This window comes from Acinonyx jubatus, chromosome D3, assembly GCF_027475565.1.
Source record: "Acinonyx jubatus isolate Ajub_Pintada_27869175 chromosome D3, VMU_Ajub_asm_v1.0, whole genome shotgun sequence".
NCBI lineage: Eukaryota > Metazoa > Chordata > Mammalia > Carnivora > Felidae > Acinonyx > Acinonyx jubatus.
Window position 1 is genome coordinate 49546247 of NC_069392.1, and position 14913 is coordinate 49561159.

Consider the following 14913-nt stretch of genomic DNA (forward strand, 5'->3'; position numbering starts at 1 on the left):
TGCCATACTTTAATTCAAAATTTATATTTTACTCAGTGGAATGGCAGTTCTTGAATAGTTAATATTTTGAAAGAAAAAAATGAAAAACGAGAGGGTTTCTTATAGAAATTATTTGCAAATATAAGTCCCATTGTAAAATGTAAGGATTAATGTATTAATCAGAGCTTTGTGAACTCTCACATTAAGCAGCTTTGTTATGCTAATTCACTTGTAAATGAAGAATGGAGTGATTCCCATTATTGAAAATCATTCCTAAAGGCCTGATTAGAACAATAAAGATGTCCTTTATGCTTGTAAATTTTGCTAAGTTTTAGATCAGGAGTCTATTTTAGTGAAAAAGTCACCTTATTTTTTTCAAGTTGCTACATATCCATTAGGCTTCATATTTAGTTTTATCCAGCCCATGAAATTAACAAAAGAAATATCTGCTCGGGAAGGAAATAATACAAGACAACCTTGGGAATTTATTTCTTCCCAATGTGCCATTAAAAGGCCAATAATGCATACAAAGTCAAATGATGCATCTACACCAGAGCTCAACACTACTGACTTGAGGGTTACATAGTCAAAAAAACTGTGTGGTTCTGGTTCCCTCTTTAAAGCTTTATTTTTAAAAATTTCAATTGTTGTGGATAGTTAAAAATTGAGAGACTACATAAAAAATCCTGATATCTGGATTTTTGTGCAAAATTAGAAGACACGATAACAGCAGCATTGGCAATAATTAATCTTTCCAGTTCATGCCTCCAAACACTAAAGCTCATCTAATTGGAGGGATAGCTGAGGATTGACAGAACAATATGTGAGAAGAAATAAAATCATTCGATCGCAGTTAATTAGAAAGCAAATATTAAAAATACCACAAACTTGTCCTTATATCTCCTGTTGTACTGAAAAGTAGTCAATATTTTGGGCATGGAACTATGAGATGCACAGTATCAAGCCTTTGATGACTTGCCTTGCCTTTTGTCTGTTGAGAATTCTTCAATCATTAATTGGTTAAGGCAAGGAAGGAAGAATACAAATGCTCTTCTAATAGTTATAACAGATTTGATATGAAACCTAATACCAAGGTGGTAATATTTTTCTCAAGACTATGGTGTTTAAGTCAGTTTATTACTTTCTGAAATTCCTTTAAGATAAACAATTAACATGGGCTATATTAGCACTTGACAATTAGTAATATAAATCGAACAATAAACCATTTACTATCCTTAATGAATTGCACAATAGAATAGTTTACAGTGCTACCTAGAGTTTAGGTAACTTGGTCTTGACCCTATCAAAGAAATTGATTCACACATGCCATCCAAGGGAAAATCTCCACCTTTTCATCAAAAAATTGGCTCAAAGATTTGGACATTTTGGTTAATAGAACCAATCTGCTTTTTAATAAATTTTAATCCAATTATTCACATATTAGTAGTACAACTATATGATTAGAGTCATCAAGTCCTGGTTAATTTGTGTCTTTAAGAAATTCATTTGGTAAGAAATAATAGCAAACTTCTTCCCCCTGAAATCAGTTTTCAGAAATAGCAATGATAAGCCAAGTATATTCTAATACTCTGTATCTCAAGACTGAAATCCAATGAAAGTCTTCTCATTTCTGACTTTGTGAAAATTAATGTATGCTGTTTAATTATCTTTTCATAATTAACATTCATAGTTGGTAGTATAAATAAAGAACTAGAAATTGAAGTTAATAATATGCATTGTGATGAAACTAAGTATGACATGACTTATTATGACTAAATATGACAATATTAAAATAATAGATTTCAAAGATCTTTGAAGTAGTCACCCTAAATACACACACGCACACACACACACACAAACACACACACACTCATACATGTCACTCTGAGCGATTGAAAAATGGTCTTGGGCCCAGTCAAGGTATAAAGTTGGAACAGAAGACCTGTGTGACTGGTTTTTAAAAGATCTACCAACTCTATGGCAGGGTAGAAAAGAAACACGGCCCTTGGCAGAAGCAATCTCAACATCTCTCTAGAGGTATTCATACTAACGTTAAAAAATTTTCCACATATAAAACCTTACAAACATAAGTCCACAAAACAAAATTCAGAAAGCATGACAAAAATAAACCACCATGAACAAGGATAAGCAGAAAAAAAATCAAAATATTACCTCTCGATAATTAAACTCTCAGAATATTAATAGAACATTCAGATGTAAACTTAAAAAAATTTTTTTTAATGTTTATTTATTTTTTAGACAGAGAAAGACAGAGCATGAACAGGAGAGGTTCAGAGAGAGAGAAACACAGGATCTGAAGCAGGCTCCAGGCTCTGAGCTGTCAGCACAGAGCCTGACATGGGGCTCGAACTCATGGACAGTGAGATCATGACCTGAGCTGAAGTCGGAGCTTAACCGACTGAGTCACCCAGGTGCCCCCAGATGTAAACTTTTAAAACCTGTTAAGGATGAACAAAGAATGGAAGAAAGAATAATCATGATTAAAGTGAGGAAATAACAGAAGAATTCAAATCTATTTAAAAATAATAAATTGCGGGGCACGTGGGTGGCTCAGTTAGTTGAGCGTTCAACTGTTGATTTCAGCTCAGATCCCAGTCTCACTGTGGGTGAGATCAGCTCATGTTTGATCCTTTGATCATGTGGGATCCTTTCTCTGCCTCTTTCTCTGCCCCTCCCCAACTGTGTGTACTTTCTCTTTCTCTCTCTCAAAATAAATAAATAAACATTTACTTAAAAAGTAAAAAATAAAAAATAAATAAATTGAAATTCTTAAAGTAAACCACATGTAATTCTTGAAACAAAAAATGTGCCTAAAAACAGGCTAAATATGTTGAACATTGAATTAATGAGCTGGAATAAAGCCTTGAAGGGCCACTACATGTCTGCACCAAATTGGAAAACAATAACTTACTTGAACCAGATTCTGATAGAGTATTAAAAATTTATTGAAATGTGTATTGCCTGCATCTCTATCTTTTATAAAGGTTTTAATAAAATATTTCTTATAAATTTTGTTCAAATCCATTTCTTAATGGGTCTTAGAGAAGAGTATTATCCAAAGACAGGTTACATAATATGACCTGTATTTCATAAAATGCTCAGAGTTTCTTTGCCCATTCAATATATAAAACATTGTTATTGTGCAACAGTTACCCTATCCTCAAATTTCAGTTTTCTGGCAACAGGAGCCTTAATCCAAATCACACACATTCCATTGCCCTAGCCGACAGTTTCTAGACATGCCCATGTCTTCCTCAACCCCAGTGCCAGAGCTCAATCTAGTATTTTTGTATTCAAAAGTAACTGATAAAGTAAACTTATTTGTATTCTTAATGATTAAATATTTAGAATAGCTTTATAAAGCTTATATAATACCTTTATAGAATCCTTAATTCTATATAAGGATCTTTCTTGCTTCCTTGCTTGCTTGCTTGCTTGCTTTTTTTCTTCCTTTTTTTCTTAATGTCCCTGCAAATCTTATTAACTCTGGCTTTATATAGACTAACCGAGAAAACATCAACAGTCATTACATTGAATACTGTTCTTCAGTTTAGTCATTACAGAAATGATTTCTGTCTTTTCTCCATTTGAAAAACTCTCTAAAGAATGTCTATATCTGTGAGTTTAACCAGAAAGTGGTCAGGAACACAGACTCTGACATCAATGTGTTTCAGTTAGAATCCTCACTATGCCATTTAAAAGTTATATGACCTTGGGCAAATCACTTTACCCCTTCTTGGCTAAGTTGCTTCATTCAAAAGAGAGGATAACTATTGTATCTGACTTACTGTTGTCAGGATAAATTTAATTTATATACGTGAGGCAATTATGTCTATTCATAAAAATAGTAAATACTGCATAAATATTATGATTAATATCAAATTTTCACCCACTAAATTCATATTGTGTTAGTTTTCATAACCTTTATGACTGCATCTGTAGCATGCATTCCTCATGTATTGACTATGGACAAAATAGAAATTCTATCCATTCATTCATTTATCCATATATTTATGTCTTTAGTAACAAAATAAATCACACTTTTCCAGTCTCTTTTCTAAGTCAAAATAAACACACAATTTAGTGGAAGAGTAAAGTCATGAAAATGAACAATAAGAACAGATTTTCATTTAACCCTATGGTAACAATACTTACGTTTGCCTGGGGGAGTTAGGAAAGGTTTAGCTGACTAAAAAACTTTTGAATTGAAACATGAAGTAAAATATGTCAGGCCACTAAAGGAGTATGGGGGGAAAGAAGAAAGAAAACTGGAAAATCAGCCCTCCCTTAAACAGTTAACAGAAGATCAGAGGGAAATTTGAACTCTGTGGCACATTGAAGGTGCTGGTTCAATCCCTGCCTAGATTAATTCAAATTCCAACATTAATGTCTAGTAGAAGGAAAAAAATTTCCAGGCATAGCAATGACTTACCTGAGTCATTACTGACTTACTGAAGCTGTCTAGCTTTTAACAAATATCTATGAGGCATGTAAGAAGGAAGAAAGAAAAAACAACCCACTGCCAAGCCACCAACCAACCAACAGAAGAAGACTTAAAATATGAGGCAGATGTTGGACCATCTGCCAAGAAACTTAAAATAACTATGATTAATATGTTAAAGGGCCTAATGGAAAAGGTAAACAGCATGTGAGATCAGATAGATAATTTCAACAAGGAGATGGAAACTATAAGAAAGAATCATCAGAAATACTAAATACACAAATACTCACATGCTCACACACACACAAACACAAATGTAACAGAGAAGAAGCATGCTTCCAATAGGCTCATCAATACACTGAACAGAGCCAGATAAGGAATTAATAAACTTGATAGATGAATACAAAATTATAATTGGAGACCTCAACACTCCTTTCTCAACAATTGATAGAATAGACACAAAATCGGTAAGAGCATAAAAGACATGAACAAAACTACCAACTGATTTTACCTAATTGATATTTATAGAACTGTTTACCCAACAAATACAGAGCACACGTTATTTTTTTAAGTGCACATATAACACTCTTTAAGATGGGCCATGTTCTCTGGGCACCTGTGTGGCTCAGTCAGTTAAGCATCTGATTTGGTTTCAGTTCTTTAGTAATGATCTCATGGTTTGTGAGATCAAGCCCCACATCAGGCTCTGCACTGATGCGAGCCTGCTTGAAATTCTCTCTCTTCCTCTCTCTGCCTTTCCCCCACATGCTCTCTCTCTCTCTCTCTCTCAAAATAAATAAATAAATATTTTTAAAAAGATGTATCACATTCTCAACTATAAAACAAACTTTAACAAATTTAAAACAATAGAAATCACATAAATAATGTTCTTGAATGATAACAGAATTAATTAAGAAAACATTAGTAAAATGCCTGGAAATCCCCAAATATTTAGAAACTACACAATATATTTCTGAATAACCTATGAGTCAGAGAAGTCTCCAGGGAAATTAAAAATATTTTAAGCTGAATGAAAATGAAAATACAGCAGATCAAATCATTGGTACATAGCTAAAACATTGCTTAGAGGGGAGTTTATAGTAATAAATATTTATATTATAAAATATGTCTCAAATTAGAATTCTAAGCTTTTACCTTTAAGGGTAAATTGAATGTAAAGCAAGCAGAAGGAAGAAAATAATAAAGTTAAAAGCAAAAATCAATGAAATTGCAAACAGGAAAATAGTACAGAAAATCAATGTAACTAAAAGCTGGGTTTATTTTTTTTAAAAAGTCAATTAAATGGATAAGCCTTTACACAGACTGAATTTTAGATAAGAGAGAAGATGCAAATTATTAATAAGAATGAAAGCATGGACATTACTATAGTCCATAGACATTAAAAGGATAATAAATACTACAAAGAATTCAGTGCCCATAAATTGGACAACTTGGATGAAAGGGATCAATCTATTCCTTAAAAGACACAATTTACTAAAACCTATTCAAAAAGAAAATAAGGTGACTCATCCTACTTCAATGAAGGAAATTGAAGTACCACTTTCAAATATTCCAATAAAAAAATTCCATACCAAGATTATTTTACTGATGAATTATAGAATTTATAGAAGAAATATCAGTTCTTCAAATTGTGTTAACCTTTAGGGAAAATATGTGAAGAGTATTCAGGAACTACCTTACTAATTTTGGCTACTTTTCTTTAGTTGCAATATTATCTCAAAACCAGAAACATACAAAAAGTAGAGTGAAGGAATAAGAGAGACTTCTAAAAGGGTTGCATTTTATAGAAAGAAGCAGCATATTGATTATTTGAACTATTGAAATTTCAGAGAATTCTTGAGCCTTCCAATTTTGATTTTCTTCAGGATGTTCTTTCCAGGACTATTTTGACTAATCAAAACTTATTATGAATGTATGCTAATTTAGAGAGTAAGGTATGACCACTGAGATAGACTTACAGATCAATAAACAAAATAGAGTCTAGGAATAGAACAACACAGTTGATTTTTAACAAACCTATCACTATAATTCATTGAGGATCCATAGTAATGTTAGGGCAACTGGATGTCTACATGGGGAAGGAAAATAAGACTTGATCCTCACTTCACAGCATACACAGACATGAAATCAAAGTGTGTTATAGACTCATGTGAACACTAAAACAATATTATTTTAGAATAAAACAGAATGTTTTTAAGACTTTTGGATAAGTAAATATTTCTAAAATGGAAATAAAGCAAGGGCTCTAATTCATTATAAAACTAACACAACTTGATTTCATCAAAGTAAAATGGTTATGTATTGGAAACTATAAAATTAAGAAAGTTAAAAGGCAAGCCACAGACTGACAGAAAATATGCTATACATGTATCTATCAGACTTGTGTCCAGAATATATAAAAATTTCAAGATAAGACAAACCAATTCATTTAAAAATGGGCAAAGTCTTTTTTTTAAATTTTTTTTAACGTTTATTTATTTTTGAGACAGAGAGAGACAGAGCATGAACAGGGGAGGAGCAGAGAGAGAGGGAGACACAGAATCTGAAACAGGCTCCAGGCTCTGAGCTGTCAGCACAGAGCCCGACGCGGGGCTCGAACTCACGGACGGTGAGATCGTGACCTGAGCCGAAGTCAGACGCTTAACCGACCAAGTCACCCAGGCGCCTCAAAAAATGGGCAAAGTCTTGAAGATAAATTTTACAATAAGAAGATATTCAAGTGGCCAATGAATACATCAAAGCATTTTTTAAGACATGAGCCACTAGAGAAATGCAAATTAAAACTACAAGTAGATACAACACACTTACTAAACTGTCTAAAAGTAAAAAGATGGAAAACACTAGATGATGGTGGATATTTGAAACATGGCTCATACTTTGCTGATGGGTGTGTAAAATGGGAGAATCATTTTGGAAAACATCTGGCAATTTCTTTTAAAGTTAAACATACACCCCCCTCTATAACCCAACAGTTCTATTCCTTTCAATCTTGAAATTCCTGAGATGAATAAAAACATACGTCCATAAACATATGCCCATTACTTTCATAATGTGAAAGCAACCTAAAAGTCCAGCAAGATAAGAAATGGCTCAGCAAATGTGATATATTACCTAATAGAATATTACATAGAAATGGTAGGGACTAGAGCCAGGTATATTGTGTTAAGAAATAAATGAAAGAGCAAAGTGTAAACTATACCTCTTATGTAATTTGTTCTCAGTTGGACATTACTGCTCTCCAAGTGGAACTTTCAATGCACATGTGTGCTTCTGTGGTTTCCCATTAATGTGAATGTACTTCTGATATTTAGTACAGAGGTGAGCAGGGAAGCTAGACATCTGGCAATTCATAGGACATAACAAAGATTTTTCCTACATTCTGATCAGCTTTTGAAATATCTCTGACATATTCATACAGTCTAAAATAATGTTAAGAACTCTCTTTCCCTAAAACCTCAATTCATATAACATACACAAAAATGGTTTTATGTAGTTTTAATGCACACCGTATTTTTCAGGAAAGCAGCTATCATGTAAATCAACAGAAGTTTTACTTTGTGAAAACTTGTTCCCACCTTTAGAAAATACAACACTAACAGCAATGTTAATGTTTGGGATTCCAGAACAACACATTCATATCAATCTGTTTTCGTAGCTGTTGAATTAACAAATATTCTACAAACCAGAGTAAGTAGCTTATTTCATTATGTCTTCTATATGAGGTCATACCCAAACATTTTCAAACTGAAATGTATATTGTTATAAGATATTTTTATCTATTTAGTTTATATTTAGAGTTTTGTACTGATAATAACCTAATTGGTAGGTTATTATCTATGTGTTTCATTTTAGGATAGAAATAGGGTGTTAAAATATTTATAATACAACGTTTTAAGTCTAATGGAGTCTAGAATCACTGTTTTACAAACTTGTGAAAAGAAGAAGAATGTAATGGTAATTAAAGGTATATTTTTAAGTTAATTTAATTTAATGTAAAATTGGGAAATTGAGAAGATCTTAGGTCTACAGACACAGGCAGAAGTGGCAATGAAGAAGAGGCTAGATAGACAGAAGGACAATGTGGGTAGTATTAACTTAAAGAGACTAAGTGGGATGGTTAGAAATATAGTTTGTCTTAATACACCCACTAAGATACACCTGATAAGTCCTACACCAGTTATCACCTATATCAAAGTCTTTATATGTATTTCTGAGTAAGTTTTTACTGTTTCCCATTACCATTGTCTTCCCCAATTGACTCATAAGTTCCTTAAGTAAAGGGGCCAGGAACTTCAATCATGTACATTGCCAAGCAGTTAAGTTAACATGTGTTAAATGCTCTCGTAGTTAATTACCCATTTGAGAATGGAACCTGACATAGATGCTGGGTGTGGAATATTGATGGGACAGAGAAGGGCCTGGAAGAGACAGAATGCACACCCAGCTTTGTTGCCAATGATGCAGCCATCCTCTCCTCTACCTACATCTTTTATCTCTGACTTTAAAATATCAAATAATGGATGAGAGTGGGATCCCAGCCAAACATAACAGATGACTTGACTTTGACCTTTGAAAAAGTCAAGCTTTAAGTGATAGTTGTGACTTGTGGGATAAATTACTTCGGCAATGGAGGGCAAGTGCCCCATGGGCCAGATCAGGTTAAAGTTACAGTATTTTGTTATACTGTCTTACCTTGGCCTGATTCTTCTGTATAATAAGGCTTTAGAGCTACTCACATTTCGATCCTAACAGTAACAGCAAGAAACTATTCTTATCTCTGTTTTTCAGATGAGGAAACTCAAGCAGGGGGTTATATGACTTGGGTAAGATCAGTCAAGAAATCAGCAGGTTGAAAATAAACATCAATTCTCCTGAGGTCAGAACTTGTGTTCCAAAAAGACATGTTACCTAATCATGCAGAAATGTAATAATTGAAAGAAAATATCTCTGAATTTATTCTTCCAGATTTTGATCGCTTGAAGTCAGGTTAAATGAAATAGCAGACCCTGTAGAAACATATAACTTGGAAAATATTTACTTTATAATAGTAAATGACATGGTAGCACTCAGAAAGCACCTTCTCAGGTATGTTCAAGTTGTGCTTGGCCCAGTTACTGAAATTAAAGATATGAATTCTATATCTAGATTTGGCACTAACTTATTTGATGTTGCTTGAATCATTTTAATTGTTTAGGTTTTAAATGTTTGATCCATTATATATACATATATGTGTGTGTGTTTGTGTGTGTGAATTTTGTATACATAAAATTTATATAAATATGTAAAATTAGATATGTATACATATATATACATACATTGTATCTATATACACACATATAGATATATGTATACATATAGTATGTTAGACACCTCCCAGTACCTGTTTCATAGGATTCATCCATCCAGGAGTAGCTATGGGTCATCTATTATTCACCATGATTTTAAGGGTAGAGATTAAAACAGAAGTCACGTAAACAATCTCAGGAAAATAGATTGCAGCCCTTTATGATGGAAAAGTGCTCAAAATTTCACAGAGTCTGTTGGATACTCATTCATATTGTAAGATCTTACAGCATCAATTTTTGAAAAACATCATCATTGTCATCCTCTGGCACTGTATTGTTCCTTCCCAGATTTATTTTTTACACATAGCACTTGTCATAATCTGATATTTATATTTTAGAATTATAAGCTCCACGAGAGAGGAGAGTTACGTTTATTTTTCCTTTTTATGGCCCCTGCACTTAGAAAACTGGTTTGCATAGAATGCACTTTTAAAACATTGACTGTATGAGGTGAATATGAGAAATTCTGATAGATTAGTTTAATCAAGACTTTTCTGGGCTTATATCTTTAAGAGAACTCCCCGTAAATTATCTATGTGCACAGCTACATAATGATCGCTTATGCTATCCTTAGGAGCTATGCCTGCCAAATTGGTCAATGTTTTGCCCTGTCTTTGCTCTATGTGGTCTTTGCCCTGTCCTAGAGGAGCTGAGATTCTGTGCATGCAACAAGGAAACAACTGGACCAGAAATACAGCTGTTAAAACTTGTCAGCCCAACAGGAATGATGAATCTATGTTGAGAAATAAATGGGTATTTTATTGGAGTAAGAGTTAACTTCCGTGGAAGGAAAAAAAAAAGGTAGAAGGAAATAAAAAGCTCTGCCACATACACTTTTGGAGGTAACATGTTTAGAGCTCTATCCTATTTAGTGTTTCCACATAACCAGCTCACAGACAGCTGCATTAGTATTTGGACATAATCTTTCCAATATAGAAAGTAGTATTTCAAGTCATTCCAGCAAGCATTGAATTGATGCGGCCATACATCGTTTTTAATAAAGAAAGCCTATTATGCCATTTTTTCCCTAAAATCCCAGATAAGGTTCTAAGTCCTAGAATTCAATTCAGATATTCTCTTACTCTCTTATTCTTAGGGGCATATCCTAGAAAGAAGCACAGCATATGATTACTAGGTGTACAATAAATCCTTCCCACATAAATGAATTTTAAAAAGCTAGAGAAAGGAAAAATTCAAGATATTTCCCAAATATTACACACGAATGCAATTGTATGATTATATTTTATTTTTACTGCTATTGTGTCTACATTGTTTCAATCCATACAGTTATTATAATTATAGGCATCAATTACACTCTATATGTTATACTAAAAGAATTATGCTCTGCCATTCAGGCTATAACACAGGGAGGAAGAAGTCAGGCCCCCTCACTTGAAATGAAGGGGCTGATGTTCTGGACAGAACAATCCAGAAGTAACTGAAGAGCAGAACACTGAAGAGGAGAGAGAAGCTCAGAGAGAGAACCCTGGAGACCTACAGAGGATCCCTGCAAGTGTTTAGCTGAGTACTGAACTGTTACGTAAAAGGAAGTGATCTGTATGTAACCAGGGAAAGGGTTCTCTGAAAGGATTAGGTGTAATAGTGCCCTGTGCTCATACAAGACTGAGAATAGTGTCAGTTCCCACCATCCACATGGGAAAACCTCAAGGTTTATAGGGAAGTGAGTACACAGAGTGTCTTGGGTTTTACTTAACTAATGAAGAGGAATTAGCGTTAGATCGAGCTTTGCTCCAGTCCTCCTTAGCAAACCTGTCAACAAGAACCAAAAGAGAGCCATTTCTTTCTTTTTTTAAATTTTTTTTTAATGTTTATTTATTTCTGAGACAGAGAGAGACAGATCATGAGTGGGGGAGGGACAGAGAGAGAGGGAGACACAGAATCAGAAGCAGGCTCCAGGCTCTGAGCTGTCAGCACAGAGCCGGATGCAGGGCTCAAACTCACAAACCGTGAGATCATGACTTGAGCTGAAGTCGGACACATAACCGACTGAGCCACCCAGGCGCCCCAAAAGAGAGCCATTTCTAAGTAATGAAGCCATTTCTTAGATCTAAGTCTAAGAATGTTTATAGTAAGACAAACTTGGATGCTATACCTAGCATCCAAAAAAGGTAAAATTCACACTGTGGGGTATCAAATAAAAAATTAACAGGCATGAAGGGAGGTAGGAAAATAAGACTCATGATGTAGAACAAAATTAATCCAAGCTGACTCAGAACTGACTTGGATGTTAAAATTAGCAGACAAGGACATTAAAACAGTTATCATAACTGTATTCCACATGTTTAAAAAGTTAAGTAGAGATAGGAAAGATATAAAAAAGACAAAAACCAAACTCCTAAAAATGAAAACTAAAATACCTGAGATAAAAAATACACTCAATGAATTTAACAACAGATTACACACTGCAGAAGAAAATATCAGTGAACAGGAGAAACCATCCAAAATGAAGCACAGAGAGAAAAGGGAATTTAAAAACAAAATGAAAGAGCACTAGTGAGACGTGGGATAACTTCAAATGCCCCAATATACGTGTAATTGGCATTCCTGAAAGGATTAAGGGGAGCAGAAAATGTTTCAAGAAATAATGGCTGAAAATTTTCTAAGTTTGGTAAAAACTAAAAAACCCACAGATCCACAAATCTCAATGAATCCTGTGCCTTAAATACTTTTTCTCTGAAACAAACAAACAAAAAAAGCTAGACCAAGTTCCATCATTATCAAATTTCTCAAAACCAATGATACAGAGGAAACTTACATTTTTTAATGTTTATTTATTTACTTATTTTTGAGAGAGAGTGCACATGAGCACACAAGCAGGGGAGGGGCAGAGAGACAGGAAGACACAATCTGAAGCAGGCTTCAGGCTCTGAGCTGTCAGCACAGACAGGGTGTGAACCCATGAACCATGAGATCATGACCTGAGCTGAAGTCAGATATTTCACTGACTGAGCCACTCAAGTGCCCCATACAGAGGACACTTAAAAACAGCCACAGTAAACAGACATGCTATACACAAAGAAACAAATATCGGGATGACAGTAGATTTACTATCAAAAGCAATGTTCTTTGTTAATTACCAATATAATAATTATCAATTAGCAATACTGATAATTATCTTTTAAGTCAATAAGGTAACTATTAGAGATTTTGGAGTTAAAAAAGAACAAAGCAAATAAGTAAGGCATTTATTAACTCCAGTGAAAACAGAAAGTTACAGAAGAAATGATTATTATGATCATAATATACAGCATTGCTCAGTTGTAAATAAGATTTAAAGTGATAATATGAACACTGATTATTATATACCACATTTTTTATATGTGGTATTATATACCACAGTTTTTAAAAATGTGGTATAATTTATTGGGAGGACATGATTATGCATGTGCATTATAAGAAAGCAAAGCCCTTGCATTTTATATGGGTATAATTAATGACATTTAATAGTGATAAAATGAGTGAGCTTATGACACATTACTCAGATATTTCAGAAAAGACCGCTCAGATGGATGAAAATGGTTGCTTTTGTGTCAGTGCTGGCTTCCCATGAAGCCATGTGATTCCCATGTGACTATACAGGACCCCAGACTCTGAGGGGTCCTATGCTTGATTTAATGCTCTGCTGTTGCAGTCTTGAAGTCTTTAATAATTTTATCTTTGAACTTACGTCTTGTGAGTAAGGTCCAATGGGACTGTAGAGCATATATGGAAGCAGTAGATACATACAATGTGTGTCCCCACTGTTCCTTGTTCGCTCATGTGTATATAACATTTGAGATACCTCATTAGCTCAGACTTCTGGTGGACCCATAACTGGTGGTAGCTCAGCAAGTCAAATGGTGGAAAGTATGCATGTTATACTCTATAACTGAGTTAGTGGTAGTGGAACTTCCCTGAATTAGCCAACCACTTACACTGAAAATGATAACATAGAAGGAAAGGGAAGGATGAGCCAGAAGTAGAGGGTGTTAATAAAATGTGTATGCATGTAGAAGTAAAATAAAAACAATCAAGTCATTTTGTGCAGTATGTCCACTGTTCTGGTAAAACTAAATAAATATTCATATACAAGCTATGGAATACGAATTGTGTAATTTTGGTGATTCCATATACAAGTTAAATGCTTTTATATTTACATTTTAATACTGTCATCGCCTAATATAAAGATGAATGGCAAGACTCGTTAAATAATTTTTTTACTTAAAATGACATTAAATAAAAATAAAACACCATTACAAGTTGCAAGGCAATGGAATAAAGGAAGAAAAACGTTTACACTTTAGTACCTTTAACAGTATTTTTTCTTGTTTTTAGAACAAAAGTTCCCATATTTTCATTTTGCACTGGATACCACCAATTTTGTAGCTGGCTGTGCTTCAAGAATCAAGATCTCAAAGGTAGGGAAAGGGGGAACTTTGGTGTTCCATATAATCCCATTGGATTTTTTTTAAATTTTTTTTTTTCAACGTTTATTTATTTTTAGGACAGAGAGAGACAGAGCATGAATGGGGGAGGGGCAGAGAGAGAGGGAGACACAGAATCGGAAACAGGCTCCAGGCTCTGAGCTGTCAGCACAGAGCCCGACGCGGGGCTCTGAGCCATCAGCCCAGAGCCTGAGGCGGGGCTGGAACTCCCGGACCGCGAGATCGTGACCTGGCTGAAGTCGGATGCTTAACCGACTGCGCCACCCAGGCGCCCCCCATTGGATTTTTTTAATGACAAATATGCATTGTTTTGCTGGAAACAAAAATTGAAATTAAAATGCTAACAGTAATAGGTACAATTAGCCAGCTAAAGAGAGGGGAAATAATTCATCTGACCAAGGAACCACATGTGAAAATGAGGTGAAGTATTGGTGAGTTCTAAGGATCAAAATCCTGGAGGCAGGCCAGAACATCAAGAACCTTAATGGTGAGTAGACTGGGAAAGAGTATGAGACAGATCAGGAAGAGTCTTAGGATCCATGTGAAGGAGTTTGGATTGGATTTTTCAAGTGATAGAAGACACTGAAGTTGTTAAACAGGACAGATTTTACTTACAGCAGGCTCAATGGTGCAGCAATGAAGGTAATTACACTTTTCGAGG

General features: G+C 34.4%; 2 long non-coding RNA genes across 2 annotated transcripts in view; both read left to right on the forward strand.

Moving 5' to 3' along the window:
- Nucleotides 1-8222, forward strand: part of LOC128312474 (uncharacterized) — a 43734-nt gene extending 35512 nt beyond the window's left edge. Inside the window, exon 3 of the long non-coding RNA XR_008291835.1 lies at nt 7981-8222. This is a non-coding gene — a long non-coding RNA (uncharacterized LOC128312474). The remainder of the gene's footprint in view (nt 1-7980) is intronic.
- A 1179-nt stretch (nt 8223-9401) lies between these two features.
- LOC128312473 (uncharacterized) lies at nt 9402-13836 on the forward strand. Its single transcript, XR_008291834.1, has 3 exons — nt 9402-9547; nt 10452-10649; nt 11163-13836. It is a non-coding gene; the product is annotated as an uncharacterized LOC128312473 (long non-coding RNA).
- Nucleotides 13837-14913: the final 1077 nt, after the last annotated feature.